Below are 10511 nucleotides of genomic sequence, written 5' to 3'. Positions count from 1 at the left end.
TGACGTCGAACTCATCGCCGGTGATGGTTCTAACCTTGTACTCACCGCCGATCATGGAGATTTGGGACGCCATGGATTTGGGAGGAGGGTTAGGATTAGTGGAACTACCGTAATGTGAATGGACGGGACGACTAGGAGCGAACCGCCGTAGTATTGAAGGACGTGCGGGGACGAGTAGGAGCGAACTGCCAGCGTGCAAACGGTAGGGTAGTGGCTTTCCATTCTCCCATGATACGGGCTTCCGAGAGCCCTTGGATCTGAGATCGAACGGTTGCATGGCGTGATTCTAGACCTATGGGTGAATATCCTATCCTGGAGGGTTATTCTTCAAATTTTCAGCTACTTAGCATGCGACCGCTTGATCTCAGATCCAAGGGCTGCCAGCAGCCGTATCATGGTTGCGCCTACCACGACCGTCGCGTCGCTTGCGCGGTCGCACCCTTGGAGATTTAACACGGTGCGTTAGGCTATTTGATGTTGGCATGTGATACATAGTCATCACTTAGTCACTCATACTACAACAAGGTTGGCTATAAGTGTATTTTTTGTTACTCCTCTCTATCTCTTTCTTCGTACTCAAGGAAGAAACGGTGCTAGTAAGCGTGTGTATTTATTGCATTTGCCAAGGAGTGACCTCTTCCAATTAAATGGTGTTGCTAAGTTTGCTTCATTTAATTAGCTATGGACTCAAAATTGTCTTTTCACCTAGGTACACGCGCTTAGCACCGTTTCTTCCTTGGGTCACCAAACTAGTCTCTCTCTTCTTGATTAACTTGCCACATCAGACTTTATGCCTATGTGGCAAGCTTAAGCACATGTAGGAGCAAGTAAAAGTAAGTACAATAGTGCATTTTACATGGCATTTTTGCATATGTGGAGGAAAGAGAGGCAAGGAAAAAGTGGGCTCTCATGCAAGAGCCAGCCTCTACTACATGGTGGAGCATTGGGAGAGGCACCTGTATGGAGGTGGTTAGGAATCTGGGAGACTCACGCCGGTCGTAGCGCCGCAGTTAAAATGATAATGGCAAGTCAAATCACGGGGCCCCACCTGTCTAGCAGTAACTCGCTGTCAAATCACACAGCCCTACGTTTGTAGCAGCCTACTCCCTTGTCTTCTCGCATCTCTGTCGAACCGACTAGGCGGAACTTCCCCGCCGCCTACCGCGCAGGAAAAGCCCCGCCCTCGACTTTTAAATACTATACAATATACTAATTTTGTATCCATGGATTTCGCCCGCGCCATGGAGCAAAGCGTCTAGAAAACGGAGGAGACACGGTGGTCTTGCAATAGAGAAGAGGGAGAGGCGAGACGGTGGTTTTGGAATGGAGATGATGGAGAGGAAAAGAGATGGTTTTGCAATGGAGAAGAGGGAGAGGAGTGTGCGGCGGCGATTTAGGATTGGACGAGAGGGTCGGCGCACTCTGACTGGATCAAAATAAAAATCAATTTACCCTTCAATTAAGAAAGCGACCCCACATTAACTAGTCTCCCAATCTAAATGCAGCGCCGCTCCTCTCCTTTTCCATTTCAAAACCACCGCCCCTCCTCTCCTGTTCCAGTCCAAAACCAGCGTCGCTCCTCTCCCATTCTAATCCAAAACCAGCGCTGCTCCTCTCCTCTTCCATTCAAAAACCACCGCTGGCGAGTGAAGGTGCTGTGGAGAAGTAGATCGATGGAGGAGTACAACCGATACGTGAGGATCATAGACGGTGACCCTGTGAAGCTAGCTAGGATGTTGGAGATACAGTCTTGGTTTGACAACAAGGACCAACTAGCGGCGACGGCAACATCCTTGGCCAAATATCTGCAACAGAGCGAAAAGGCGGCGATACTCCCGGAGGGAGTCGCGCCGGAGTATATAGAGCTGCTCCTCTGGGCCATGGAGCAAACAGATTCACCGAATCCGATCGTGAGGGAGCGGTGGTGGGAGTATCGATCCCAGATGGAGCATCCACCAGAGATTGAAGGATCGAGCATCTACAGGGTGCCGTTTGTGAGGGTGTCCTGCCAGAGCGAGCCGGCGGAGTCTTCGTCGACCGAACCCAACTGCAAGAGGAGAAAAGCAGTTGGCCCGACGACGCTTCCCTGCCATCGTCTCCCTCGCCATTCACATCGTCTCACAGGGCGGCTGTCTGCCGCTGAGGAATAGGAGGGGGCTGCCACCACCCCCCAGCCCAATAGTCGGGCAGGTTGTGAATTGTCAGGAGGAGCTTAGGGTTGTCAGTATTTGCAGGTTGTGAATTGTGTTTTGTGTTTTGTGTTGTGTATTTTGAGAGTACTTTCAGATATGAATGTCTTTTGAATTTCAGATTTGCAGTATTGAGCATATGAAGTATTTTATGAATTCTAGAGATCTATTTTTACTTTTTTAGCACTTAAAAAATGTAGTTTCATAGGAGTATAAAAGTGCAGACAATGTGATTCTCAGAGAAGAAACTGCAAGTTTCAGTTTCAGATTAGAAACTGCAAGTTCAGTTTCAGATAAGAAACTGCAACTTTCAGAGGCAGATCATTTATATTAACACGGCCTTTTCAAACAGGGTTAACATCATGTTGGAAGTTTTATTCATGGTAAAAAATAGAACTACCAGCCAGTTAACATCATGCTGATCAACATTCATGCATAGCACATCTTCATATGATGCGCAGTCAAAATGCCCACACAATATCGAGCGTGCGAAACACACAGAAAACGAGGGACGAAGTTTGGCAAGTGTTGGACGTGGTTTTGGGCTGCCCCGTCTAGGCTTTCATTTTTAACATGCGCAGCCCATGACCTCGGATGGGAGGTCCATAGGCCTATTTGCATTTTCTTAGGGCCGTCATGTATCGACCGGCCTATGGACCTCCCATCCGAGGTTTTATTTTTGGCAACCCAAATTATGTATTTTTTGAAGAAAATGCAGAGGTATGTTCTATTTTTCTATATAAGAATAGGAACGCCAGGTCCAACTTATGTTTCCCTTCTAACTATATTATATATATTTAAATTATTTTATATGTTGACTGTTTAGTTCACATACTCCCTCCTTTTCGGTTTATAGGGCTTATCTCAAAATTTTAGTTTTTCAATTTTATAAGGCTCAATTTGGTTGTTTTCCATCACATGTTCAGATTCCAAGGTGCATTAAATCATTGCATGCAAGTATTAAGAGAAAATTGACCAATGCATGTACCTTATGCATGCATGCATTGCTATTTATGCATTGATAAACATAATTTTTTGAGGAAAACAAGTGCATTAATTAGGTGCTTTTGCAAACTACAAAAAATATTCCACCATTCATCATCTACCTTGGTTGGTGAGATTTTTGAATTGAGCCCTATAAACCGAAAAGGAGGGAGTAATTGGCAAATAGATCTCGCGCCACCCCCCGCCTCCTGACTCCGGGCACGCCTGCCCCCCTCAGCAAGTCTGCTCGCGCGCCCCATGTAGTCGCCGGCCATTTCCACGGGGGAATGGCTGGAAGACAGGCAGATGTACAAGATGCATCTCCCACATGTCTACAAAGCCTTCCCGCGGATGCTCCAGCCGCTCGACTCCGTCGCGCCGGCGGTGCTGCGGGAGACTCGAGGGAGGAGATGGAGGGAGCGGGCGATGCGGATCCGCGACGACGCTCTCTCCTGGACCTAGTGCAGGCGCGAATGGAGGGAAGCAGAGGAGGAAGCTGCGAGGGAGGAAGCCGAGGAGGGACCGAATCCGTTCTCTCACTCGCGCAGGTATGCTCGGATGTGCAAGGATCATGTGGATTGGGAGCTGCTGAATCTAGCCCTGCGGATCTACTTCGAAGGAGATTTCTCGGAGAAGCACGGGATGCCCCATCCTAGTGAGCCGCCGATTGCGTTCGTTCAATGGGCAAAGGAGAAGTGAATTCAGGAGATCCACGCCGTGCTGCGAGATGGGAATGCTTGACTGTACTCCTGCCCAACTGCAACAAAACTGTCGCGTAAGGTCGCTTTTTCTGGGGCGCTTTTTAATTCGCCTCTACATCCATGGACACTAGCAAAATAAAGACGCTTCTTAAGACGATTGAAAGGCGCTACACAGTTATTATAAGAATTAGGTATTTATAAAATAAATATATATTTTAAATAAGTTAAGGACGAATTTTGAGACGTTTCATATGTGGCTTTATCTTTGGTATATAATTTTGGCGCTGCCAAATTAGTTTTGGTTTACCGCTTTTTTTATGGATGGTTCCCGCGTTTATTTTGGATTTTTTTCACTAACTAAAACTGGGGTCGTCTCCCACGCACCCCATCTTTTCCGCTCCCAGTTTCTACAACCCACCATATCCAATCTGCGGCGGCTCCAAGCCTCGCCCCGAGCGGTGCCCTCTGCCGGCTACGTCTGGTCTCCTCGGTCGACGACCTCACCAGTCAGGGCCGGTCGGCTTCCCTTGTCCTCCCCGTCCCCTGGCCGCACCTCTCCTGGCGTCGTCCTCAACGTCCGCAAGCCAGGTCCATGCCGGCGTCATCCTCCTGCAAAATTCTGCCACATCAAGCCAGCGCACCCTCAAATCCCATCTGCTCTATCAAGCAGGTGCTCCCTCGAATCCCATCTGCTCTACATTTTACCATTATATCTTTACATCTTTCAAGTACGCATCTCACGCTTCTTATATCCAGATTAGTTTTTCTTTTTGCGGGTGTATATCCAGATTAGTTGTCACCAAATCTCACCGTTAAGACAAACCAACATCAATCAGGGAACTCATGTATCAGATTCAGATCTGATGGAGCAACCACATTGGTGGTGCGTCTTGCAACTTGTGTACACATTTTCTGCTCTTTATCCACTCTGTAATTTATGAATTTGGTAGTTCGTCCTTTTAGCGGAAAAGGAGCGAGTACATTAATCTGGTTTACTAGCAGGTGCTACCTCGAATCCCATTATGCCAGTATGCTAGAATGACTTGCCATTAAGCAGATTGCATTTACTTGTTGTAAGAGAGATCTACTTTAATCTGCTATCACAACATTATATCTTTACATCTTTCAAGTACGCATCTCACGCTTCTTATATCCAGATTAGTTTTTCTTTTTGCGGGTGTATATCCAGATTAGTTGTCACCAAATCTCACCGTTAAGACAAACCAACATCAATCAGGGAACTCATGTATCAGATTCAGATCTGATGGAGCAACCACATTGGTGGTGCGTCTTGCAACTTGTGTACACATTTTCTGCTCTTTATCCACTCTGTAATTTATGAATTTGGTAGTTCGTCCTTTTAGCGGAAAAGGAGCGAGTACATTAATCTGGTTTACTAGCAGGTGCTACCTCGAATCCCATTATGCCAGTATGCTAGAATGACTTGCCATTAAGCAGATTGCATTTACTTGTTGTAAGAGAGATCTACTTTAATCTGCTATCACAACATGATTCCTATATCTATCTTTTAAGAGCAATTTGATAAAATTACACTTCTTTCCTCATACTTTGGTCCTATGACACACCTTTCATTTTCTTTGATAAAATGGCATACTTTAGATTGATAGTTGGCCAAAATGGCACAAAGTGATCTTTTTCCTCTATTTCTAGATCAAAGCCTGCACGTTAGATTATTTGGGACGATTTTGCCCTCCCATACCAAAATTAGCCGTGAGACAGAAGGAGAGGAACAACAGGGCTGCCACCTCGCCATCCTTCCTCCCAGGCGCCGCTCTTCTCCTGTCGTCGCCTTGCCGTGCTCTGCCCGCCCGCCCGTTCATGTGGAGGAGGCGTGGATGTGTCGTGGTAAGATCGATGCTCCCTCGCCAAGCGGCGGAAGGCAAGCACCGCTCCTTACTGTTGCCGCACCATTCTTTCAAAGTGTGCCTCGACATCTTCTTCATGCTGCCGTGTGACCCTTTGTCATGCCCTGATGTCGAAGCTACCGTGCATCGTGCTGGGCGTCACTTTTGTAGTTTGCTTGCTTGCATTGGTCGCTCAAGCTGCTAGAGCGTCCGTTGATCGCTCATGTCGCTAAAGCTACTCTAGCTGTAGCTTCTGTACTTGCTTGATGCTATCTCTGTAATGGACGTAGTTGCTGCCTGAAGAAAGTAATTGGCTCTAAATATTCATACGAGTTGCTAGCTTAGTTGTAGCTTCTGACAACAACAGGATATGGATGCTTGTTGATTTAGATGTTTAGGTAGCACACTTTGGCAGCATGTAGGGATGTAATCAACATGCACACGATATGGCACACTTCACAACATGGGGTAGGGATGTGGAGTTGCGAGGATAGGAGGACTTGATAGCAGGAACCAAACTGCAGGGTCTGAAAGAGAGTCCACTGTTTGTTGGACACACAGGGGAACAGTTGCAGCGAGGCGATGGCAAGAGAATGGGCTAAGCATGGAGAGATGGCAATGGAGAACACACAGCGTGTCGATAGGAAGGATGGCGGCGCTATTCTTCCTATCCTCCTGTCTCGTTCCTGTTTCTTGTATCGATCGATAGGTTCAATGGAACTAGAGTAAACAAGCTAAAGGGCAAAACTGTCCCAAATAATCTGATGTGCGGGCCCATACGTAGAAATAGAGGGAAAAAATTGCTTGTGCCATTTTGTCTAGCTATCAATGAAACGTGTGCCATTTTATCAAAAAAAATGAAAGGTGGGTCATACGATAAATGTACGAGGAAAAGTGTTGTCATTTTATCAAAGTTGCTCATCTTTGATTAACTATGTATAGTTTTAGCTTTCGCAAACCAGCGTCTCTTGGCTTGCCCTACTACTTACGAAGCAAAATGACATGTCTATGTGGTCTACACTTTATTATTTATACATGGCTTCACATGACTTTGTGCAGCAGACAAGGCGTACTTCTTGTTTCACCACTAATGAGCTGTACATATTGTTTTCATGATTTATTTTTACTTTAGCTACATAGATACTAAGTATGTTTCATAATTGTACCATTTGAGGAAGTGTTTATGCATCTTAATTACGCATGAGTAAGATCAGAACAAGCCAAGGTATGTACATTTCGAAATATATCCAAACAAGATATAGTTTCAGTCAGTTGAATCACATACGCTTGCATGGTTATGCCAATTGTTGTTTGCCTGCCAATCTGATACTACTTTGAAACATTTTAGGTCAAAAAGACAAAGCTGACCACTCCAACACAACCTAAGACATTTGTGCTCCAAGAAAACATCAAGACATTTGTAAGGAACATCTCTCACGGTTTCATCATAGAACATTTCATCTTGCACTAATCCAAAAGCTTATGTTCTAAACTTCTCTTTGTTATTTTTTCCAGGTAGAATTGGAATGCATTGCAGGAGCAAGGAGCAACCACACAAGAATTAGTCTTTAAATGAACACATATTATGTATAATGTATGGAAAGCTTAGTTCTAGTTTGTAGTATCTTTTAATTATTTACATATTTCATATGAATGTTGGATCTGATGCAGCTGTGAACTCCATGTCTCCATACACTTTTAGTGTATGTATTTGTTCATATACTTGTTACAAAGGATGCTAATTCTGAGAATGGATTGCTTGCAAATGCAATTGCTGATGTCGATTGATGCCTTTATATATTGATGATTGATCAATCTACACATACATCCCTATCATAATAAAGTAACTGAATTTGAAATGAGGAATACAAGGTAATATTAGTAATCAAACAGCGATTAAATTAAAATACTCCATAGCCACAAAGAAGCTTATTCACATAAAGAGACGAATATGACGTCTCAACATAGCTTCTATAAGCAATGGGCCCACATGAGTAGAGGCGCGATACAAGCATGTGATAGAACGTCTCTATTCTTGTAGAGACGATTTCGAACGTCCAAATATAGCGTCTCATACAATGTAGACACGCTAACAAAGCGTGTCTACCTGTTTTGAGACGGTCCATGGGGAGACGCTTTACTAAATCGACTCTAGTTTTGCCTGGAGACGAAATAACGCGTCTCTAGCTATGAAAATGAACGTCTCTACACACAGTTTTTCCTGTAGTGCACCAGCACGCCACCGGAGCCGGAGCAGGTGGATCCCCTACCTTACCTCTCCCCCAAACCTGCAGAAGATTGAAATTAGGCTTGCAATCTGCTTCAATTGAGCTGTCTGGTGGTTATTTCTGCTTCCTGAGAGACAACATCTGGCTGGAGGATGAGCAGGAACCAGGAACTCCGATGAATTTCCCCTATCACAATGGGGGGGGGAGCGCCGGTTGGGCAGTGGTACGGCCCACCTCCGCCCCAAATGGGGGCACAATCTGGGCAGGCTCCTGTAATTGCCCAAGATCAATCTGCTAGTGGTTCTGACTCTCAGATCAGTGGGAAATCTCAAGGCAAGAATCATCAGAAGAAGAGATAGGACATCCAGAAAGCTGCTCCTGCCCCTGCTTCGGGCCTTATGGCATACTCTGAGGTGATCTGCTACAACTGTGGGGAACCAGGGCATCATTTGGATAAATGTGTCAAGCCCAAGAGTTGTTTTATCTGCAAAATGGTTACCCATAAAGTTGAGAATTGCCCTGTCAGAAGGAAAACCCACAGTTCTGCTAGATATGTTGGAAGTGATAGAAATACTGCTTACTTCCATGCAGTAGCTAACCAGAGGAGGAGGAAAACCCTCATTCACTCCCATGATGGCCCTAATGGCCCTGTTACTGAGGTAGATGAGATGATGAAAGTGGCTAGTGACTTCTACAAAGACCTGTTTAAGAAAGAAAACCCTTCTGGGTTCTCTCTACAAAACAATTTTTTCTCTGCTTCTGAAAAAGTCTCTCCTACCGAACTGAGCTGCTAGAAGCCCCTTCTTCAGAGACAGAGGTGAAGGAAGCCATTTTTAGCTCTTATCCTGATGGGGATCATGGTCTTGATGTGATTCCCTTCTTGTTTTACCAACATTTTTGGGACTTGGTGAAAAATGATCTCTTAGATCTTTTCCAAACCTTTCATAGAGGAGAGTTGGATCCAGCAACTTACTCATGAGGGGTCTGTTGGGGTCAAGTTAAATAACCGTTAAAGTGATTTTTTCCTTGCTGGTAAAGGCCTTAGGCAAGGTGGCCCCATTTCCCCGCTTTTGTTTAATTTAGTAGTGGACGTTCTTACTAAAATGCTGAGCAAAACTGCTGATCATAGTCTGATTGCAGGGCTCTGTCCTGAGGTCTGCCCTGGTGGCATCATGTGCCTTCAATATGCAGATGATACCATCCTTTTCTTAGACAATGACTCCACACATGCTAGCAATCTGAAAACTGTTCTAACCTGGTTTGAACAAGTCTCAGGCATGAGAATCAACTACTCTAAAAGTGAACTCATCCCTATCAACATGGATGATCAGGAGTTAGCTGACTTCCTCTCTATTCTAGTCTGTAATAAACGTAACTTCCCCATTAAGTATCTAGGTATCCCTCTCCACTATGATAAACTGAGGAGAGAGGATATCCAACCCCTTCTGGATAAAATCATTAAAAGGATTGCTGGGTGGAGGGGCAAACTTATCTCTCACAGGGGTAGATTGATTCTCATACAAGCTTGTTTGGCTAGCATTCCAGTGTATCTCCTCTCCTTCTTCAAGTTCCCTAAATGGGCAGTGAACCTCATCAATTCTCAGATGTCTCATTGCTTGTGGAATAATTTTGAGGGAAATAGGAAGCTACACCTTGCTAATTGGGCCCTAGTCTCTATGAAAAAAGATTTTGGAGGCCTAGGCATACCTAACCTCCAAGAAATTAACATCTGTCTTCTAGGGTCTTGGATTAAAAGATTCTATGAGGAAGACCTGAAACCCTGGATGCTTCTTATTGCCCATAAATACCTAGGAAATAAACCTAATATTTTTGTCCCTTCCTCCAACCCTAAGACCTCTAGATTCTGGAAAGGATTAAAATCTATTATGCATGCTGTGAAATTTGGCTACAGATGGAACATAGGGGATAGGAGGAGAACCAGGTTCTGGGAAGATAGTTGGTTTGGCACATCCCCCTAGCAGTCCAATTTTGGCCTATTTACTCTGTCCGCAATGAGCTTAACAAAAGTGTCAATGAAGTTTGGGACGGTCAATGCCTAAAACTCTCTTTAACAAAAGCATTACGTTTACTGCCGAGCCGGATGCCCTGATTTGGCAGCTGGACAATAAGGGGAAGTATTCCTCCAGCTCCCTCTATCATGTTATCAACTTTAGAGGGGTTCAACCCGTGTTTATCCCTGCTGTCTGGAAATTGAGAGTTCCCCCTAAAATTCATGTATTTCTCTGGCTTCTCTCCAAAAACAAATTGATGACTAGGGATAACCTTAGGAAGAGACACATCATCAAACCCCTTGATTGTGTTTATTGCTTGGAACAAGAGTCTTGTTCTCACCTATTTTTTGAATGTATAGTTGCTAAACATCTCTGGGCCCACATTGAGGAATATTTCTCTAGTCAGATTGGCTCATCCTTCGAATCTGTCGCCAGATTCTGGATTGCTACCAAAAAGTGCTCAGTTTTAAACATTGTTAGCTCAGCTGTCCTTTGGTGCCTCTGGAAATATAGAAATGCTATGATTTTCAGT

At 44.7% G+C, this 10511-nt stretch overlaps 1 long non-coding RNA gene across 1 annotated transcript; it reads left to right on the top strand.

The window, feature by feature from the left end:
• Positions 1-4244: 4244 nt before the first annotated feature.
• On the top strand, positions 4245-7517 carry LOC123151966 (uncharacterized). Its single transcript, XR_006475962.1, has 3 exons — positions 4245-4544; positions 7088-7159; positions 7255-7517. It is a non-coding gene; the product is annotated as an uncharacterized lncRNA (long non-coding RNA).
• The last annotated feature ends 2994 nt before the right edge of the window (positions 7518-10511 follow it).

This window comes from Triticum aestivum, chromosome 7A (assembly GCF_018294505.1).
Source record: "Triticum aestivum cultivar Chinese Spring chromosome 7A, IWGSC CS RefSeq v2.1, whole genome shotgun sequence".
In the NCBI taxonomy this organism is placed as follows: domain Eukaryota; kingdom Viridiplantae; phylum Streptophyta; class Magnoliopsida; order Poales; family Poaceae; genus Triticum; species Triticum aestivum.
The sequence above is the reverse complement of the archived record's forward strand: the minus strand, read 5'-3'. Positions and strand labels throughout refer to the sequence as shown.